A 19,815-nucleotide genomic window follows, 5' to 3' on the forward strand; every position below is an offset into this window, starting at 1 on the left:
GTACATGAAAACAGGTCACAACTGGTGAATCTGAAATGTAAGTAGAAGCAGCCAAACATAAATTTAGAAAAAGAACCTAGAACCGTCTATCAAATTATAATTCCGAAATAAATACAAATATACAATTAAAAAAATAAATAATAAGAAAAAAAAATCATTGTGTAATTAAAGAACATATAACAACCAGGATAACTCTATATTTTCGTAAATTGTTGAAATGCTTAACTCTTTCGTCTCCGTCATGTTCTAAATAAATGGAAAATTGGTGGTAACTAAGGTCATTGATTTTCCACATTCTTTCCGTTTGTTATCAGAACAGGTTGAGGTTATATGTATAGCCTCTAAACTGTAACAGCAGAGCCAAATCAGCAAAGAAAATAATTATCCAATTACCACTTCAAAGCCTGTCAGAAAGGTATGGACTTTGATTAATTTAGCTGAAGTGTTCAGCAGCTACAGAAAAGGCGTGTTCCGAGCAATAAAAGGTTTAGCAGTATTGCTGATCTCACAAAATGTCAGTTGCTTTGACTTGTCAAGCACATCAAAACTACCTTTGAAGCCCAAAATACCAACTGCCAGGAAATGCATGTTAGAAATTTTTGTTGTAGTGTATGAAAGAGATTGTTGTGCACAGTGTGATGCGTAAAGTGTTATTGTTACCTTTTTGTCTAAATCAAAGTCTTCTTTCGATGTGAGGACGCTGGATTGCTTATCCACGTATGGAACAATTTTATTACGAGGAACTCCTGTCAAAGCATAAAAATAATAAAAATAGCATCATAAGCTGGCCTAGAAAGAAGCACATGAAAGCTAACAGTTATTATATTAAAATCTGATAGCAAGAGCGCACAAAGTGCTAAGCGGCATAAAGAACGGATGGTTTGTGTCTATTTTTGCAGCATTTACATATATTATTGTATTTTTTGGTTGACTATTCAAATTCTACATCAAATTTAACATCAACTTATTACTTTACAATTAAAAACATAGTTATAAATAATTCTGTACGTACATGATATACATAGTTTCAAAATAGGTTACAGCTGAAAGTGCATAATGATAATGTCATACACAAAAGTTTAGTAAGAACAAAGCAATCCCATATCTAGCTACAAGTAAAAATGTGCAACGTCCAGAGACATCAAGACTTCCTTATAGTTAAGAGCTATGAATCTGTAGCAAATACAGTAGATGGCCGTAAGGAAGCAATTTTTTGAGAAACAAAATATCATATAAACTGATGAAAGTCCAAAAAGTAAATCCTGTATACTTTGTCTTTTAGTAGGATCAACAAATAAAGCTGCCAAAACTACACTCAGATTTCTCAATTTTCATGATCACAAAATCACAGGACTCCCAATGGTTGTACTGTACCAAACTTGGATTGCCAGTAGGACTCTTTGGTCAGCCACCACTAACATCAGCCCAGTAATTAGGAGTAAAACACAGGAGGGCTAAGGCTCGATTTACACTAGCATTGGAGTCTCCGTAGAAAAGTCCTACAAGGAGGAATTTTCTCTCTGCCAGTTTCAGTATAAATGACTCGGAAACCCAACAAACCCTCATGGTCCACAGGTTTCCACATGTAACCGCTTTTTAAGTGGACAGGGTCTAAGTTTTTTGGGTTCCAATGTGGACCCGAAGTATGGAAACACGAATGCTAGTGTGAATCTAGAGTAACATGAACATTTAATAATACCCTTCGGCTGACTTCACACATCTGCACGTTGTTGTCTGTATTATGACCACAATAACTGGATCTCCAAGACTTTACTAAAAATGAATTAAAACCCCTTAATGACCTTAAGGATGGGATAGTGAGTAAAGTAGCAGTTTTTGCTGAAGATACAAAACTCTTTTTTTGTAGATTGTGAGCCCCACATAGAGCTCACAATGTACATTTTTCCCTATTAGTATGGATTTGGAATATGGGATGGAAATCCATGCAAACACAGGGAGAACATACAAACTCCTTGCAGATGGATTTGAAGACAAGGACTCCAGCGCTGCAAGGCTGCAGTGCTAAACACTGAGCCACCATGTGGCCCCAGAAGATACAAAACTTTGTAGAATTCTTTTTTTTTTTTTTCAATTTTTGAAAATCTCATCATGCCAATTATACCTGTGAAAACGCAATGCAAAATGCTGCAGAAAAAAAAAAAATCCCAATGCAATTATGTAATTCCAATGCTTGTTGGCGTTGTCTGGACGGGGTTGGCTCCCTCTCACATATATGGTGGTCCTGCCCTAAATTGACTCCCTTCTGGTCCGAGGTCAAATCAGTGCTACGAGTGTTCAATGGCTCACCCTTCACACTCACTGCTGCTCATATTACGCTTGGACTATCAAGCCTCTATGAGGCCCTCTAGGAAGAATCTGATAAATCATTTGCTTTCTGCTGCTAAACTTCTAATACCACTTAAGGTGGATGGAATGGCTACAGACTGAACCCCCCTCATGTGCAGAATGGTTTATGAAGGTAAATGAGATACTCAGATTTGAGGAACTCACAAGTTGGTGTTCCCTTACCAGAGATAAATTTCTAAAGACCTGGTCCCCTTGGTTAGACTTACAAAAACACTCACCTCACTAGTAGAGTCACCCCTTTGCCTTATTCAGCAAATACAATGTCCTTGAGCCTACATTGATACTGTATACATGCACACACACCCTCCTCCCCTCCCCCCCGTATTACCGCCACCCCCCCTACCCCCTATTCTGTTTTTGTTCATATGTATAAAAATTGAAAAATATCCAAGATGGGATGTGTTACACGCCCTCATCCCTGCAGTTATTTTCTGACTTCCTTTATTCCTATATTGTCACTGTATTCTGTAACTGCCTTGTTATAAAAAAAAATGAACTGATAAAAAATAAAGAAAAAAACAATGCATTTCAGGTACGTTTTTTTCTGCAGTTTTTTTTTTTTTTTTTTTTACACGCTTCACTACGTGTTGGCTTAGCCTAAGGTTGGAACCCCACATTGTCTATGAATTTCATTTAACATAGTGATTGAATCATGGATCCTTGGATGACACCGCGACCTCCATCTTCATTTTCTTGGGGTATATATAATAGGGACAGAAAGTCCACAGGGGAGAACTTTGCAAAACTGCAATGAAAAACGCTGCAGAAAAAGACTTGCTGCTTTTCTGTCACGTTTTTTTCCATAGAGTTTTTCTGCTGTGCTTTGCTATGTGGAGCCTTAGCCTAAATCTGTTTTTGTCAATTAAGTATTATTTGAGGAATAATTAGTCTAAATGAGTCTGTACATGAAAACAGGTCACAAGTGATGAATCAGGAATGACTGGCAATGACATACCGTATGGTTTGTACTTTATAAAAGTACATTCTAAAGTATTTCTATGGAATCACTTTCTGAATAATGCAATCACTTAACAAGTGTACAAAGTAAGGAAAGTATCCATAATCCTTGATAAATAACTCCAGACTTGGAGGAAATCTTTATGAGCTTGTATTCCTGATTACAATTTTATTCCCCTTATTACATTAAGCAGATTTATGTAGGATTCTTAAATATAATAACTGATTAAACATGCCCTAGAACACTCTGTAGGTATGTCAGAAAAATAAACTCAATATTAACAGCTTTAATAATGCATGCAGAACACTAGAAAAAGGCTTGTCAAAACATCTTACTGTCACAAGAAAACATATATTTAGGGACTCCTTTCTTTTGCATGTGGTGTAGGATTTCATTTGTTATGTGAGGAAATGTGATTTGCATGAGGTCTACAAAGAAGAGCTGATAGCTTTCCATATTCTAGAGTTGTTCCTTTTATGCCATGGGGACCCTAGGTCGATAGAGGGTCACTTTCCACAGCCCAATGAAGCCTAGAATAAGAAACATGGAATTCATGATATAATCTAAGTAGACTGTCCGGATTGTGGATCTATGACGCTCAGCACCAACGTTCTTTCCACTATGCACACTCACATTGGCCAAACCATACTTATGTCCAGACAGTGGTGCAACTTTTGACATTGGCACCACCCTCCTAAGACCCCATCCGACCAACTCCCACCCACAGTACACACAGAGTTATGCCCTATAGTGGCTCCTGTACACAGTATCATGCCCCATAGTGGTCCCTGCACACAGTATGATGCACCATAGTGGCCCCTGAACACAGTATAATGCCCCATAGTGGTCCCTGCACACAGTATTATTTCTTATAGTGGCCCCTGCACATAGTATGATGCCCCATAGTGGCCCCTGCACACAGTATTATACCCCATAGTGGACCACCCATGAACAATTATTTTAATCTTTTCAGACACTAGAGGATAATGATTGGAGACCCAGGGAGGATACAAACATAAAAAACACTGTTACTTACCTCTCCTTGGCTCCAGAGCACTCCCCGCTATTGTCATCCGTCTTCAATGATGGACCAGACATCACGTAAGCCAGGCTTGCATCACGACGCATAAGGATGCAAAGCCCACCCACGTTACGTCAAGGATGTCACACAAGTAGGCTTAAAGCCTCCTGGAGTGTAGTTAGAGTGAGTAAGAGTAAGTAAGAGTCTTTTTTATGTTCCCTCACCTGTCCTAGCCCTCCGATCATTATAGTCGGGGGACTGAAAAGACCTTCCTAGTATAATGATAGAGTCTGTGGGATCACGGTCCTGCGGCCTCACTTACCGATCCCAGCTCCTGCTCACAGCCGCCTCTGCAGAAGGAAAAGCATGAGCAGCCATGAGCAGGAGCTAGGATTGGTAAGTAGATTCACCCACAGCGGTAGTGGCTGCCGCCAGGCCCCCTAGTGTCCCGGGTTCTGTGGCAGCTGCTGCTGCTGCTACCCTGGTAGTTTTGCCCCTGTGTCCAGACTGGGGAGTACATAATAGCATCAAGCCTCACTCCTTGTGAAGTGTCTTAGAAGCATTGCACAAGTATCTAGTAAATGGAACTGTTTAGTCAATTACAAGTAAAAAAATTTTGAAATGGTGGTGAAATTGGCCTAAAATATCCAGAGCTGGCCATACACATGAGATAGTTTAAGAGCATATGTTTATTTCACTGGAAAGAGGCAACTAAGATGTCAGTCAGTCACTTATTTCCCACAGAAACAAAATATCAGGCATGCAAAATTCTTCCCATACAGTCTCATATTGGAACGGTCCAGTAGAATCCCATCCGCCTTGCAGGTACTGTAAAACACTTAGGGCCCACACTGCAGAAATGCAGCATTTATTTTGTTACCGATTTTTTTTTTTTTTTTTTTTTTTTTGAGCCAAAGCCAGAGAATGGGAAACATATAGGAAGTACTGTACGTATACTTTTCCCTTCTGCTCAATCCACTCCTGGCTTTGGCTAAAAAAAAAAAAAAAAAAAAGCAACATTTTCAATGAAAAAAGCTTCTTTTCTGCAATATGGGGTCTCAGCCTTAGAAGAATGTTCCACATTATTAAGCAGGCCACAGGTTTCAGCTAATATGGGAAAGAAAAAGGATTTCTCTGCTGCCAAAAAACGTCAAATAGTTCAATGCCTTAGACAAGGTATGAAGACATTAGATATTTCGCAAAAACTTAAATGTGGTCATCATACTGTGAAGAGATGTGTGGCTGATTCAGAGCACAGATGGTTCCGTACAGATAAAGCCATAATGAGGAAGGATTCTTCCAGACAAATTCATCAGATTTAGAGACCAGTTACTAAGATACCATTCTAAAGCAGCAAGCAGGTACTTCAAGCTGACGGTGCCTCTGGAGTCCCATAAACTTCAAAGTGTAGGATCCCCCAGAGGCTTGCAGTTGTGTATTGACCTACTATTTGGCCACCCCTAAACACAAGCATAAATGGTTGCAGTGGGCCCAGCCATACTTGAAGACTAATTTTGAATCAATCTTGTTTACTGATGTGTACCGCCCAACTATCGATGATCCAGATGGATGGAGTAGTGAATGGTTAGAGGATGGCCATCATGTCCCAATAAGGTGGTGAAGGAGACATGTTTTGAGCTGGAATCATGGGGAGAGAGCTAGTCGGCCCTTTTAGGGTTCCTGGAGGTTTTAAATTGACTCCTGCAAAATATATAGAGCTTCTGACTGACCACTTTCTTCCAGGGTACAAAAACAAGAACTTTGCCTTCTGTAGCAAAATCATCTTCATGTATGACATTGCACCATCTGCATTATTTCTAGAGATATCACTGATTGAAAACACAGTTAGGATTGGGACATTGATATAATATATTATGCAGCGCATATTAATATCTCTATCACCAAAAACATATATGTCACCAAAAAAGTTTCTATGTTTTATATTGCCATAGAAATAACTGTTTGAAGTGACCCTCCCCTTATTTTCTCTGCATTTTATACAGTTACTCAATGAGAGACAGGAAACAGCTCATAATACAGAGGATAGAGAAAAAATAAAGAGATACAGGATTTCACAGAAAGGAGCCAAAATGTGTTTATAAAGTATATAACGAAATGTATTGATGATACAAATCCTAAATTTCTAAATATAAATATTACTACTTTATTAACATTAAGAACAGGGAGAAACATTTCCTGAAAGACAGACAAACTTAGATGTAAGCTAATTTTTAAAAATAAAACATATATAATAGAAACTAACAGCAAAAATACATATTTGATGGCTGCATTATTTCTAATTAACTATTCTTGCAAATACCCTGTGCAGGCAAGAAACAGAAGGGTAGGAGTCAGGATTTAGTACAAGCTGTACATTCAGTAAAGTGCTAACATCTGGTCTACATCTCATACCTGTACATGCTTGTTTTGTATTTTATCATGGGAGTTTCCAATTTGTGTCATGTTGATTTAATGCTGTCTTTGACACACCTTGTACTGTTAGGACACTGCTAGTCTCAATCACTATTCAATAGCAACTTTTTTCACGATAGTTGAATTGTAGGTTTATAATATCCGGTATTTCTAATACTACAGTTTCTGTATTTTTGAGCACGGCAACATTTATTGTACAGAGCTTAGTCGTTACTTGTTTAGTTTTCATGCAATTTTAAGACAACAATCTGAATTAAGGGATCCTTTAGTAATGTTCATAATTCAATATATTGCTATATCTTTTATAAAAATGAATCAATATTTTCTTTAAGTAAATATTAGTGTTAAAGTATTATTGTATTTTGTGAAATTTATCTTTGCACTAGTGAAGTAAGTCCAACAAGCCCACAGTAATACATTGTGTAAAAATAGTTAACATAACAGACTACTGGACATTGTAGCATAGTAACATAGCTGATAAGGTTGGAAAGAAAACAGAGTACAAGTGCAAACTATAAACTAGAGATTTAAGACCCTTGCAAGATTTGTTTTGTGAATATTCTTAATGTTTCACAATGGTTTCAGTTATTAGAAATACTATGTCTAAACTGTGTGGTCTCTTTTGATCCCAGAGTATAATAAGGGAGGTGTGAAAAAATAATAAACAGTCATACCGACCTTCCCTCACTTATACTGGCTCTCCCAGTGCTCTTCCCCCAGCGTATTGGGTATAGTCAAAATCCCTGGAGCAGCACTGAGGCCTGTGATTGGGCTCCAGCAGTCACGTGGGTCGCGTCTAGTGATGGGCTAACTGTATCGACCCAAACATTCCAAATTGTTCAATTTTTAAAAATCATACAAATGGCAATTAATCTTGAATAACATGACCGCCTCCACATGATTTGTCAGGAAATACAGAACAAACACATGTGTGTTACTCAGACTCTGACATTCTAGCACTGCCTGAAATGAACTAACAGAAAGCTCCCCATCGAAAATTGTAACTTTGGCCACCTGGAGACTGCTGATACTGCTGATCTATGTTGGACCCAAATGTCAGACCACCACAGCTTACATGTTGATACAAACAATCCATTGGGGTTTTGGCTCCCATACTTTTGTATCATACTGCCATTCATTACCAGTATCCAAAGTGCAAAGCATGAGCAGTAAAGCAGTGGGTATTGACCTCAGCTTCACTATGCACAATGCACATGCATCAAAGTACCTCAGCGGACATCAGGTGTCTTTAAATTTGGATTTGTAACAAGGAGCAGATGTGTGGATCTACTGGAAGGGTACAGGGATTGTTGGCAGATGACCAAGGACCATACAGACAATGGTATGTGGTATCAGAAGGTACAGGCAGAGGGATAGTCTGTAATAGGCCAAATTTCAGTGACAAGCAGCAGACAAACAAGATCGCAGACAAGCAGCCTGGTTCAGGGTGGGCAGGTCAGGTTCAGAAATTCAGGACAGGTGGAGGTCATACAGTAGGCAGTAGAATAGAATCAGCATCAGAACTGTGGTCAATAAATTATATTATAAAGTTAGTAAAGTACAGAATCAGGAGCAGCAGATTCAAGATTCAGATTGCTTGGGTATGGTTCAGATAGCTGAGTAGACTAATTTAGGCAGAAGTAGTCAGGAGTGCTCACAAGTGAACTTGTTTCCTTATGGGATGAACCAGTTGCCATACAGAAGGGAATACACAGGAGAAGGGAGCAGAGTCGGACTGGGATGTCTAGGGCCTGCCAGTGGAATTGTTTCTAGGAGCCCACCACCAGGACCCTTGCAGATAAGCTGTACCGACATAGTGCAGCTACAGGTAATAACAATGCCATACTGCTCACCTGCCATAGGATGTGCGCCACTGCACTACTTAAACCCACTTCTACACTATGTATGGCAAGCAAGCAACATGGCTTCTGGAATTTTCAACATTAACATGTTCCATACATCAATAGTACCCTCATTGCACCTTTTTATAGTGTCCCACACACAGTATAATATGCTCCATGGTGTCCCTAAACACAGTATAATATGCTGTATGTTGGCTCCCATACAGTATATACTCCATGTCATAGCATATGCTCCATGGTGTCTCACACAGTATAATATGCTCCATGGTGTTCCCCCCCACACACAGTATAATATGCTCCACTGTGGCCACACATCTTATAATATGCTCCACATAGGTCACACACAGTATAGTATGCTCCACAGTGGCCCCCCACACAGTATAATATGCTCCACAATGGCCACAACACAATATAATATGCTCCATAGTGGCCCCCACACAGTATAATATGCTTCTCGTGGACCCAACTCAGTATAATATGCTCCACAGATGCCCCACACAATATAATATGCTCCACAGTGGCCCCCCACTAACTGTAATGTGCTTCACAGTGGCTCCCACATAGTATAATCTGCCTCTGCACATAATATGCTCCACAGTGTCCCCATACAGTACCATATGTTTCACAGTGGTTCACGCCTATTATAATGTGCCCCACAGTGGCAACACACAATATAATATACTCTACAGTGGCCCCACATGGTATAATATGCTCTCCACAGTAGCCTCAAACAGTATAAAATGATCCCAATGGAAATTTGATGAATATTGCTGAGTTTCTAATTAGTTTTAGTGGGATCGTCTCAGACTCCAAAGTATAATGATTGGAGGCCCAGTGGAGATGATGGAAAAGCCATTATACACACCTTAACTCACCTCTCCTGGGCATCCTTACACCACCTTGCTGTTTTCAGCATTCTCTTCGGTCCTCTTCTACCTGCGACTGAGGTCATCACTGCGGTTCTTATTTCATCACACGAGCATGCCCCAATTGCAGTTCCCAGCACTGACGTCTGGGGCGTGTGACTTCAGTCACAGGCTCTAGGAGCCCCAAAGAAGATGCTGGGAGTCGTCAAAGTTCCTGGAGAGGTGAGTATAAGTACTTTTTATATTTAATCACCTCCCCTGGGCCAGCTACTATTAGAAAGGAGCTCCTTTAATTAACAATTTGTGTATCGGTCAGGAAACCAGGCTTTTCTCAATCGCTATCACGGTTCTGTGGGGTCACCTCCAGCGGGCCCTTTACTAACCAGGGGTGTGACCGCAATCGTTACGCAGCCTGTTACCAGACCTCCACTGCCTATTTAAAAAATCAGTGTGGGTCCAGTAGAGGTTTCTAAAGGCAAGGGGCCTACCAGGGAAATCACGTGTTCCCTAGTGAGCCAGTCCGACCCTGGCATAGAGTTTCTGAAACTACATGGTGTGAACTGAAGGTAAGTCAGTGGCTGCATTAGTTAGGACAGTGAGCATAATAATGTGAAGGAGCATGAAAGGAGCAAAGGTAATTTGTTTGTAATTCCTTCTGGAATGTGTTGTAAGCTGGCGGGTGCAGGCCATGGGTGTTGCAGGATTTTTAACTGTATAGGTGGTGAGGGGGGTATGCTACAGAGGTTTGGTACCATAAACTGGCCATGTCTTTCTCTTTTTGCATATGTTTGGTACCATAAACCCCGTCTGCTTACAGGCAGGCTGGCAGTCCCAACGGTCCCAAACAGCCTGATAGGTTCCCTTTATCACTTGTGTTTCCTACCCCAGTCCTAGTCAATTTTTCTGTTTGACCTTTTAATATTTCTGGTGCATCTTAGGAGGCTCTGTAAACCAAAACTGAAATGTGTGCCAGCCAGGGGCTAGTGTAGATTTCAGCTATAACTTACACTTATTTTTCACAAATTATAGTAAATCTAATGAGACTAGGGCTCAAAAAGGAACAGTATGTATGCAAAAATACGGAAATCGCTCTACCTTAGACGTTATTCAGATGGTACCATATGACGCAGGGTGCACGGAACATCCGACCATTAGGATGGAATCCAATTGAAAAAAACGATGATAAAAATCCAGCACGCCCATAGCATGCTATGACTAAGAGACCTGGATGTGAGTCTCGAAACGCGTAGGCTGTTATTTTATTCTGGATCCATGCTCTAAGGAGCTTTTGCTGTTTTTAACCACTATGAAGTAAAAGTTATATTTTATTTTCAACTATTGGGCGTGCTGGATTTTTATCATCGTTTTTCTCAAAAAGGAACATCTATGGAAGAAAATGCAGCAGAGCCATTTCGACACCACTTTCCTCACTTTTCTGCCATACATGTAAGGCATAGTAAATCCCTCCAGTATCTCCTGACAGACCCCCCCCCCCTACCTTCCCGCTTTGGGGCGTGCTGAAAGAGACCATGCATATGATTTGTGATTCAAATCTACATGTCAACAGTTCCGTTGAGAAGAACAGGGCTTTAAAGGAAAATTGGGACTGTTGGCAAGAATGCAATAGTTATCTATGGGGACGTGTTCTGCATAAATAGGCTGAATATTTGCATTCTGTACACATCACCTTTTTTATCAGTGTAGAAGCTGCCAGTGACATATTCATCTTAGTGTAATTTGAGGGGGTGCAGTCGCAATGGGGCCCAGGAGCCTTAAAGGGCCCATGAGTGCTGGCTCAGTATTGAGATTGCAGCTTCCATCTGGCCCATAAGAAAGGAGACCCACAGATTACCTGAACCACTATAGGACTGATTAAACACCTTAGCACCTGTAACCATCACTATCAAGAATTCGCTGTAGGGATGAGGTAGAGGGCACCACACAAAAGATTGCACCAGGGCCCACAAGACTTTAGTTACGCCACTGGCTGTATCCTAACAAAGTTTGACCGAGCCACATAGAAAGGGATTATTAACAGAAATATACCTATAGGGGTGCAGAGGTAGAAGTTCTTCAGGCCCTGGTGCTTGGGAAAATCCAGAGGACCCTCTGTCACATAAGAAGTTATCAGTATTATAAATGACACTTGTTTGGCCCTGTTACTGGTGGTAAACTGGGCTCTAAAAGATTTACATTATGCATTGTGTTGGCAAGAAAGACATCCCCTTTAAAAGTACTCATGCACTCGTCTTGAAAGCCTTTTCTATATAAGGCAGTATTCTACTAGGGTACAACCTCTATAAGCAGGGGAACAGGCAAGCAAAGTACTACTAGAAAGTTGTTCAGTAACAGGATGTGAAGCTCCTCATACTTACTATATTAACTTCATATTTTACAGTATAAAGTTGAGTAATCTGCTGTACTATTCTGCACCAAAATTTGTACTTTTTTTTTAATTTTATATAATTTGATTCTTTAATTCACTCACATGCCATATGTAACATATACCATAGGTACAAAATCAAACTAATGCTCATACAATGAATATAAAATAATACTCACACGTTAACTTTATATCCTAAACATTTGGACATGAGTCCAAAAATAGGATCTGTAGCTAATAGACCACTATAATTGATTTATCAAAGCCCATATAGTGGAAAGTATTGACAACAAAAATTATATATATATATATATATATATATATATATATATATATATATATATATATATATATAATTTTTTTTTTTTTGGCATATCAGCATGTCCATGAGGATTTAAATAAGCTCTGGCAAATTTATTTACTGTATGTACATAACTAGAGGCTGTGTGTAGCTGTATGTCTGCCTAAAGTAAAGCCTGGATTGTCAAGTGTTCCAATAATGGTTAAAAACCTACTTAACATTAGAAATTATTTATTGCTTTTTTACACTACTTGCACAGAATATAGTATCAAGCAAATAATATTTTACATTGAAATTTATTAAACCTGTAAAATTTAAAAAGAAAATTCCAAAAAAGGAAGAACCTTACAAGATCTAAAAATAAAAAAAAAATCCTAAATTATTTTTTTTGGGAAATGAAAATGCATACATACAAATAAAGTTAATTTTGTTTAAAATTCATATTCTATTTTTTGTATGAGAAGGAACACTGGTGTTTTTTATTCTGTAATTTAAATGTTAAGCTGCCAGATGTGTGTCTCATGCTTCAAGAGTTGAAGCTTTGCATTATTTAGCATATTAAGATTCACAGAATTTAAAAAAGGGTTCCTTTATTGCCTGGAGGTTCTAATTAAGTAAACCTCAGCCTGATCCATGTAAAGCTTGCAATATGAAAGTATTCTCTTTTTCTCCTTCAGTCAGGCAGAGTGATATAATAAAGTGATACAATAAATATGAAAAATCCATAGATGATATAATTTTTCTTTTGCTTCAGGAATTAAACCTATCAGTTATTCTTAGAATATTTTAATAGCGAACAGCAATCAGAAAAGCAGAAAAGTCTATGGATTTCTTTTTTTAATTGTCGCAATCTTCATCAAATGATTCATGTTATGCATTTTTCCCATGAACAAAAGAATAGAAAACATGATCTGTGAAACCGACATTGGCGCGGTTGCAATACTTGGTTAAAATGATTTGAAAAGCACCAAATTGCCTTTCCATCAAAAAACGAGTCTTTGAAAAAGTTTGTATGGCAAGAGTCATATGAAAAACAAGTGACTTTCCGTATACTGCAATAATAAATCATACCAAGAATACAGGGCAGTACTTTAGCCTTTTCTGAAAATGTCAAAGGTGTCAAGTTTGGCCAGTCACACTTTAATAAGCAAAGACTCAGCTCAAGCATTCAAGCCAGTGTATATATATATTCATTTACAGTACAACCAGATGGTAAAACATACTGTTACTTTATATAATGAACGTGCTTATATATATATATATATATATATATATATATATATATATATATAGCAGTCAACTAGCTTAGCTCCATTTATTGGTGTTTGATACATTAATTAATATTACCTGAGTTTCAGGGAATTAATATATATTATTATATATATTATATTATATATTAACTAATGACATATTTATGGCTTACCTTCTTAAAGTCCAGGCCTCCAAGGAGATACCCTACTTACAAATGACCTATGTAAGCAGGGTCGGTTTAAGACAAACTGTGGCCTTGGGCAAAATTAAAAGTGAGGCCCCAAATGCTGATTTACCATCAATGCCATCATATTTCCAGTGGAGACAAAAAAAGAAAAGAACAGCACCGAGCTGTATATTGCGACGTAAGGTAAGGTAAGTATCTGATTATTCAGAATGAAAGCTTCTCACATAATGAGGTTGTGATAAACACAACTACCAAAAGAGCCTATAAACCACTTTTTAGGGGGGGGGGGGTCCTCCCTAGGTGTTGGAGCTGCAGGACCTGTACCACCTGAGGTGTCGATATAATGCCAATATGACCAGAGCAAATGATCACCGCGCTTCACCTTATATTGATAAACTTTCTTTATTGAAGTCCAAAAATAAACCACTAGTGGTGATTATTTCCTCTGGTCCTATTGGCATCAGATTTCCAGTGGAATCCCCTTTAATAACGCCCCCATTCTGCCTTCAAAAAAGTAACAACCACCCCCTCTTATGCCCACGCACAATTCAAATAACCACCCAGGTACTGCCTAAAAGATTTTCACACCCCATATCAGTTATTATAGCACCTACTTATAAATAATAGTCCCTGCTTATAAACAGTGCCCCATATCAGTAATAGTTCCCCTTATCAGTAATAGCCCCCCTCATAAATAATAGTTCACCTTATAAAATAATAGTTCACATTATCAATATTAGCCCTCTTAACAATAATACCTACTTATAAATAATAGTAGCCCCTTTAACATTATCCTCCTCATAAAGTTTCCCTCTTATTTAAATAAAAGAGACCACATTACAATAGTCACCCATAAAATGTCCCCCTTTTTATAGGCCTACTATAAATACTACTTCCCTTATAAATAATAGCCCACCTTATATATAATAATTTCCTCTTATAGTGGCCCCCTTATAAATAGTTTCTCTCTTATACATAATAGCCCTCTTATAACAATCCATCTTATAAAAATAGTTCCTCTCCTATAATAGCCCATATATATATATATATATATATATATATATATATATATATATATATATATATATATATATATACACTCACCGGCCACTTTATTAGGTACACCATGCTAGTAACGGGTTGGACCCCCTTTTGCCTTCAGAACTGCCTCAATTCTTCGTGGCATAGATTCAACAAGGTGCTGGAAGCATTCCTCAGAGATTTTGGTCCATATTGACATGATGGCATCACACAGTTGCCGCAGATTTGTCGGCTGCACATCCATGATGCGAATCTCCCGTTCCACCACATCCCAAAGATGCTCTATTGGATTGAGATCTGGTGACTGTGGAGGCCATTGGAGTACAGTGAACTCATTGTCATGTTCAAGAAACCAGTCTGAGATGATTCCAGCTTTATGACATGGCGCATTATCCTGCTGAAAGTAGCCATCAGATGTTGGGTACATTGTGGTCATAAAGGGATGGACATGGTCAGCAACAATACTCAGGTAGGCTTTGGCGTTGCAACGATGCTCAATTGGTACCAAGGGGCCCAAAGAGTGCCAAGAAAATATTCCCCACACCATGACACCACCACCAGCCTGAACCGTTGATACAAGGCAGGATGGATCCATGCTTTCATGTTGTTGACGCCAAATTCTGACCCTACCATCCGAATGTCGCAGCAGAAATCCAGACTCATCAGACCAGGCAACGTTTTTCCAATCTTCAATTGTCCAATTTCGATGAGCTTGTGCAAATTGTAGCCTCAGTTTCCTGTTCTTAGCTGAAAGGAGTGGCACCCGGTGTGGTCTTCTGCTGCTGTAGCCCATCTGCCTCAAAGTTCGACGTACTGTGCGTTCAGAGATGCTCTTCTGGCTACCTTGGTTGTAACGGGTGGCTATTTGAGTCACTGTTGCCTTTCTATCAGCTCGAACCAGTCTGGCCATTCTCCTCTGACCTCTGGCATCAACAACGCATTTCCGCCCACAGAACTGCCGCTCACTGGATGTTTTTTCTTTTTCGGACCATTCTCTGTAAACCCTAGATATGGTTGTGTGTGAAAATCCCAGTAGATCAGCAGTTTCTGAAATACTCAGACCAGCCCTTCTGGCACCAACAACCATGCCACGTTCAAAGGCACTCAAATCACCTTTCTTCCCCATACTGATGCTCGGTTTGAACTGCAGGAGATTGTCTTGACCATGTCTACATGCCTAAATGCACTGAGTTGCCGCCATGTGATTGGCTGATTAGAAATTAAGTGTTAACGAGCAGTTGGACAGGTGTACCTAATAAAGTGGCCGGTGAGTGTATATCATAGTCTCCCCCTTATGTATAACAGTTCCCCATTTATGTATAACAGACACCTCCTTATATATAACAGTTCCTCCCTTATACATAATAGCCCCTTATATATAACAGTCTTCCTCTTATAACAGCCAGCCTTATATATAATAGTTCCTCTATTATAGAGAGTCCCTTTGGAATGGGGACCCTGGGTCGATTGCCCAGTTTCCACACCCCTAACGCTGGCCCTGTATGTAAGTCAATTCTCCACACTTGAAGAACATTGAGGAACATGAAATCATCGATCCCCAAGACAAATGGTGTCAAAAGTGTTTGGCATCTGTATATCTCATGGCAGTGAAACAATGACAAGTATCTTCAAGCCATCCAAACAAGCCTATTAATAACAGACTCGAGGGAAACATCTATTGGTTTGCTGATCTTTTATTTGGTAACTTACGCCTATGGCTAGCTTTATCCATTTTAATTGTTCATGTGTTTCATTTATCATTTTTATATAAAACGCTTCTTCATGAAAAAAGCTTGGAGTACTTATTCCACAATTTTGTATTGTTTCAACCCTTCTCTTCTTTCTATGAATGAATTATGAACAGAGATGGACAAATTGGCTCATAACAAGCCGGGTTGGTCACGAAAATTCCAAATTGTTCAATTTTTAATGAAACTAAACACATTATTTGCTTCAGATGAACAAAAATGGCCATGATACAAGAATATTGCCACATTAGACCTATAAATACAGAGCAGACAATGTCATGTGTGCAGTGACTCACACATAATGTGATAGCAACATCTGACAACCTCTCAGCCAATAGACAGTTGTAGGTGGGCCTTAAAGTGCTGATGGCATATCTCTCTATATTATAAAAATGAGTTTCTGACTGTCTGTCTATCTATCTGTCTGTCTGTTCTTTATGCGTGACTAGAGATGAGCGAACAGTGAAATATTCGAGATTCGATATTCGTTTCGAGTAGAGCCTCAATATTCAACTACTCAATTGAATGTCAAATCCCATTACAGTCTATGGGAAAAAAATGCTCGTTTCACAGGAAACCACTATTCAACTAAAGGAGAGTCACCAAGTCCACGAATAGCAGGAGGAGAGTGTTTAGGAGGAGCGCTGTGCTCCCCATTATAGTCTATGGCAGACCTGGGCAAAGTCCGGCCCCCGGGCCATATCTGGCCCTCTGACTGATTCAGTCCGGCCCGCACAGCTTTGTCTAGGGAGGCGTGTCTAGGGGGCGTGTCTTAGTGCCGGCCGAAGATGGAGATGTGGAGCATGTCATAAAGTACTGAGAGATGTAAGGTGAGCTGCAGGGTGGAGAGAGAGTGAGAGAGTGTGTGTGTGTGTGTGTGTGTGTGTGTGTGTGTGTGTGTGTGTGTGTGTGTCTATATGTGTGTCTGTCTATGTCTGTCTATATGTGTGTGTGTGTCTATGTGTGTGTGTGTCTATATGTGTGTGTCTGTGTGTGTGTGTCTATATGTGTGTCTATATGTGTGTGTGTCTATATGTGTGTGTGTCTATGTGTGTGTGTCTATATGTGTGTGTGTGTCTATATGTGTGTGTGTCTATGTCTGTCTGTCTGTCTATGTGTCTGTCTATATGTGTGTGTGTGTGTCTATATGTGTCTGTCTCAGTAACCTAGGGGCAGAGATGGAAGGGGAATGTTATACTAGGGCAGAGATGGCAGATGGAGGGGGGACATGAAACTGGGGGGACATGAAACTGGGGGAGAGATGGAGGGGGGAGAACATGAAATGGGGAAAATAATGGGGGATATGAAACTGAGGGAGAAATGGAGGGGGAGGGACATGAAACTGTGGGTAGATGAAGAGGGCACTTAGACTGGGGGGACATTAAATCGTGGAGGAAGCTATAGGGGGACCTGTCTGCCTCTAGTTGCCCCCAATTTAATGTCACCCTCCAGCTACCCCTACGGTTTAATGTCTGCTTCCCGATTTTAATGTCCCCCTCTAGTTGCCCCCAGTTTCATGTCCCGCTCCAGCTGTCAATTTATTGCCCCCCTCCAACTACCCCCACTGTTTAATGTCCCCCTCCAGCTGCTCCAGTTCCATGTCCCCTCTAGTTTCCACCAGTTTATACTGGGGCACCAGGTGAGGAACTTAATACTGTGGGGCAGTTGGAAGGGAACATTATAATGTGGGGGCACATGGAAAGATGATTGGGAATGGGCGGAGTCAACGTAGAAGTGGGTGGAGCTAAATTTGCCATGGCACGGCCCTCTAGCATAGTTTCAATTTCTTATGCGGCCCCATGGGAAAATTAATTGCCCACCCCTGGTCTATGGGGTCCATGCGCTTTAACTGCACAGCGCTTGCAGTTGCGCTGATAAAAAGTCAGCTCCCTCGTAACAGCAAGCTGCCAGCTCTCCTGACTAGCAAGGACGAGCCTGCTGCAGAACCAGTGTTGATCTGGTTCAATGCTGGTTCTGCCAGAGGCTCGTCTGTGAGGAGGCAGAGTCTAAGATTGGACCACAGCAGTCTCCATTGTGGTCCAATTTTAGACTCCGCCTCCTCACATACAAGCCTCCAGCAGGACCAGCATTGATTGACCGAATGCTGTACACTGGCCAATCAACGCTGGTCAATTAATTCCTATGAGAAAAAGTCCGCTCCCTCATAACAGCAAGCTGCCAGCTCTCCCAGCTAGCAAAGACGAGCAAATCAAGGCTGGTTCTGCAGCAGGCTCGTCTTTTCTAGTCAGGAGAGCTGGCAGCTTGCTAATACGAGGAAGCTGACTCTCTTTCTCAAAGGAATGAATTGACCAGCGTTGATTTGCCAGTGTACAGCATTCGGCCAATCAACGCTGGTCCTGCCAGAGGCTTGTCTATGAGGAGGCGAAGTCTAAAATCGGACCACAATGGAGACTGCTGTGGTCCGATCTTAGACTCCGCCTCCTCACATACGAGCCTCCGGCAGAGCCAGCGTTGATTGGCCAAATGCTGTACACTGGCCAATCAATGCTGGTCAATTCATTCCAATGAAAAAAAGAAAGCTCGCTTGTAACAGCAAGCTGCCAGCTCTCCAATCAATTTGAAACCAGTTGTGCTTTGTGTTCTGTTTATTGATACTATTAAAAATTAGCATAATGTTAGGAAAGCTTTATAAATATTTTGCCCCCACAGACTAAACAGTAAGGGAGTGTTTTCAGTTGACCTTTTGGTACTTGAATCATATATTGATAAATAACCCATTGATCCTTTGTTAATCTAGTTGCTCTTGCCACTTACATAGGCTCCTCATATGCAGTGTGCCACCTGTTACGCCCCCCCCCCTCCTTTCCCTTTCCCTTTCCCCTCTTCCTTTGGTTACTAGAACGTTTGTTGTTCCCCCCTCCCCCCCTTCTTTTTTTCACTTGTTTTTCTAATCTGCCTCTTTTAGAATTCTAGAGGTAAAATATTTGCTATTATTACATGCTCTGACCTCGATTTCTTATTATAGGGTGGTGCATCACCTATTGTGTCATTAATTGGATGATGTTTTTATGTTATTGTATCAAAAAAAAAAAATAAAATAAAATTAGCATAAATAAATTAGAGCTTTTACCTTTCTTGCATATTTTTCTTCTTATATGTTTCACTGTATTTTCTTCAGATGTTTCCTCCACCTAAACAAAAAATATGCAATTATTTTCAGAAGACCATACACATCGGATTAGATATAAGGTAATAGCCAGACCTGAAGAATTTGAGTCAAACTTGTCTGCTGGAGTTTAGTTTTAGGTTCCTTTAGAGTATTCCTTTCTTTCCCTTTCATTGCATTAAGCTGTGTTCCCAGTGTACAGCTCATAGTACTGGGAATAAATTCTTTGTGAACATTAGGTTCTTTTTGAGAGGCCAAGGGTTGTCCTGT

General features: G+C 40.0%; 1 long non-coding RNA gene across 1 annotated transcript; it reads right to left on the reverse strand.

The window, feature by feature from the left end:
* Positions 1 to 679: 679 nt before the first annotated feature.
* LOC142200481 (uncharacterized) lies at positions 680 to 19,667 on the reverse strand. Its single transcript, XR_012715458.1, has 3 exons — positions 19,642 to 19,667; positions 19,510 to 19,570; positions 680 to 746 (listed from the first exon to the last, which is right to left on the reverse strand). It is a non-coding gene; the product is annotated as an uncharacterized LOC142200481 (long non-coding RNA).
* Between the last annotated feature and the right edge of the window lie 148 nt (positions 19,668 to 19,815).

This window comes from Leptodactylus fuscus, chromosome 4, assembly GCF_031893055.1.
Source record: "Leptodactylus fuscus isolate aLepFus1 chromosome 4, aLepFus1.hap2, whole genome shotgun sequence".
Taxonomy (NCBI): domain Eukaryota; kingdom Metazoa; phylum Chordata; class Amphibia; order Anura; family Leptodactylidae; genus Leptodactylus; species Leptodactylus fuscus.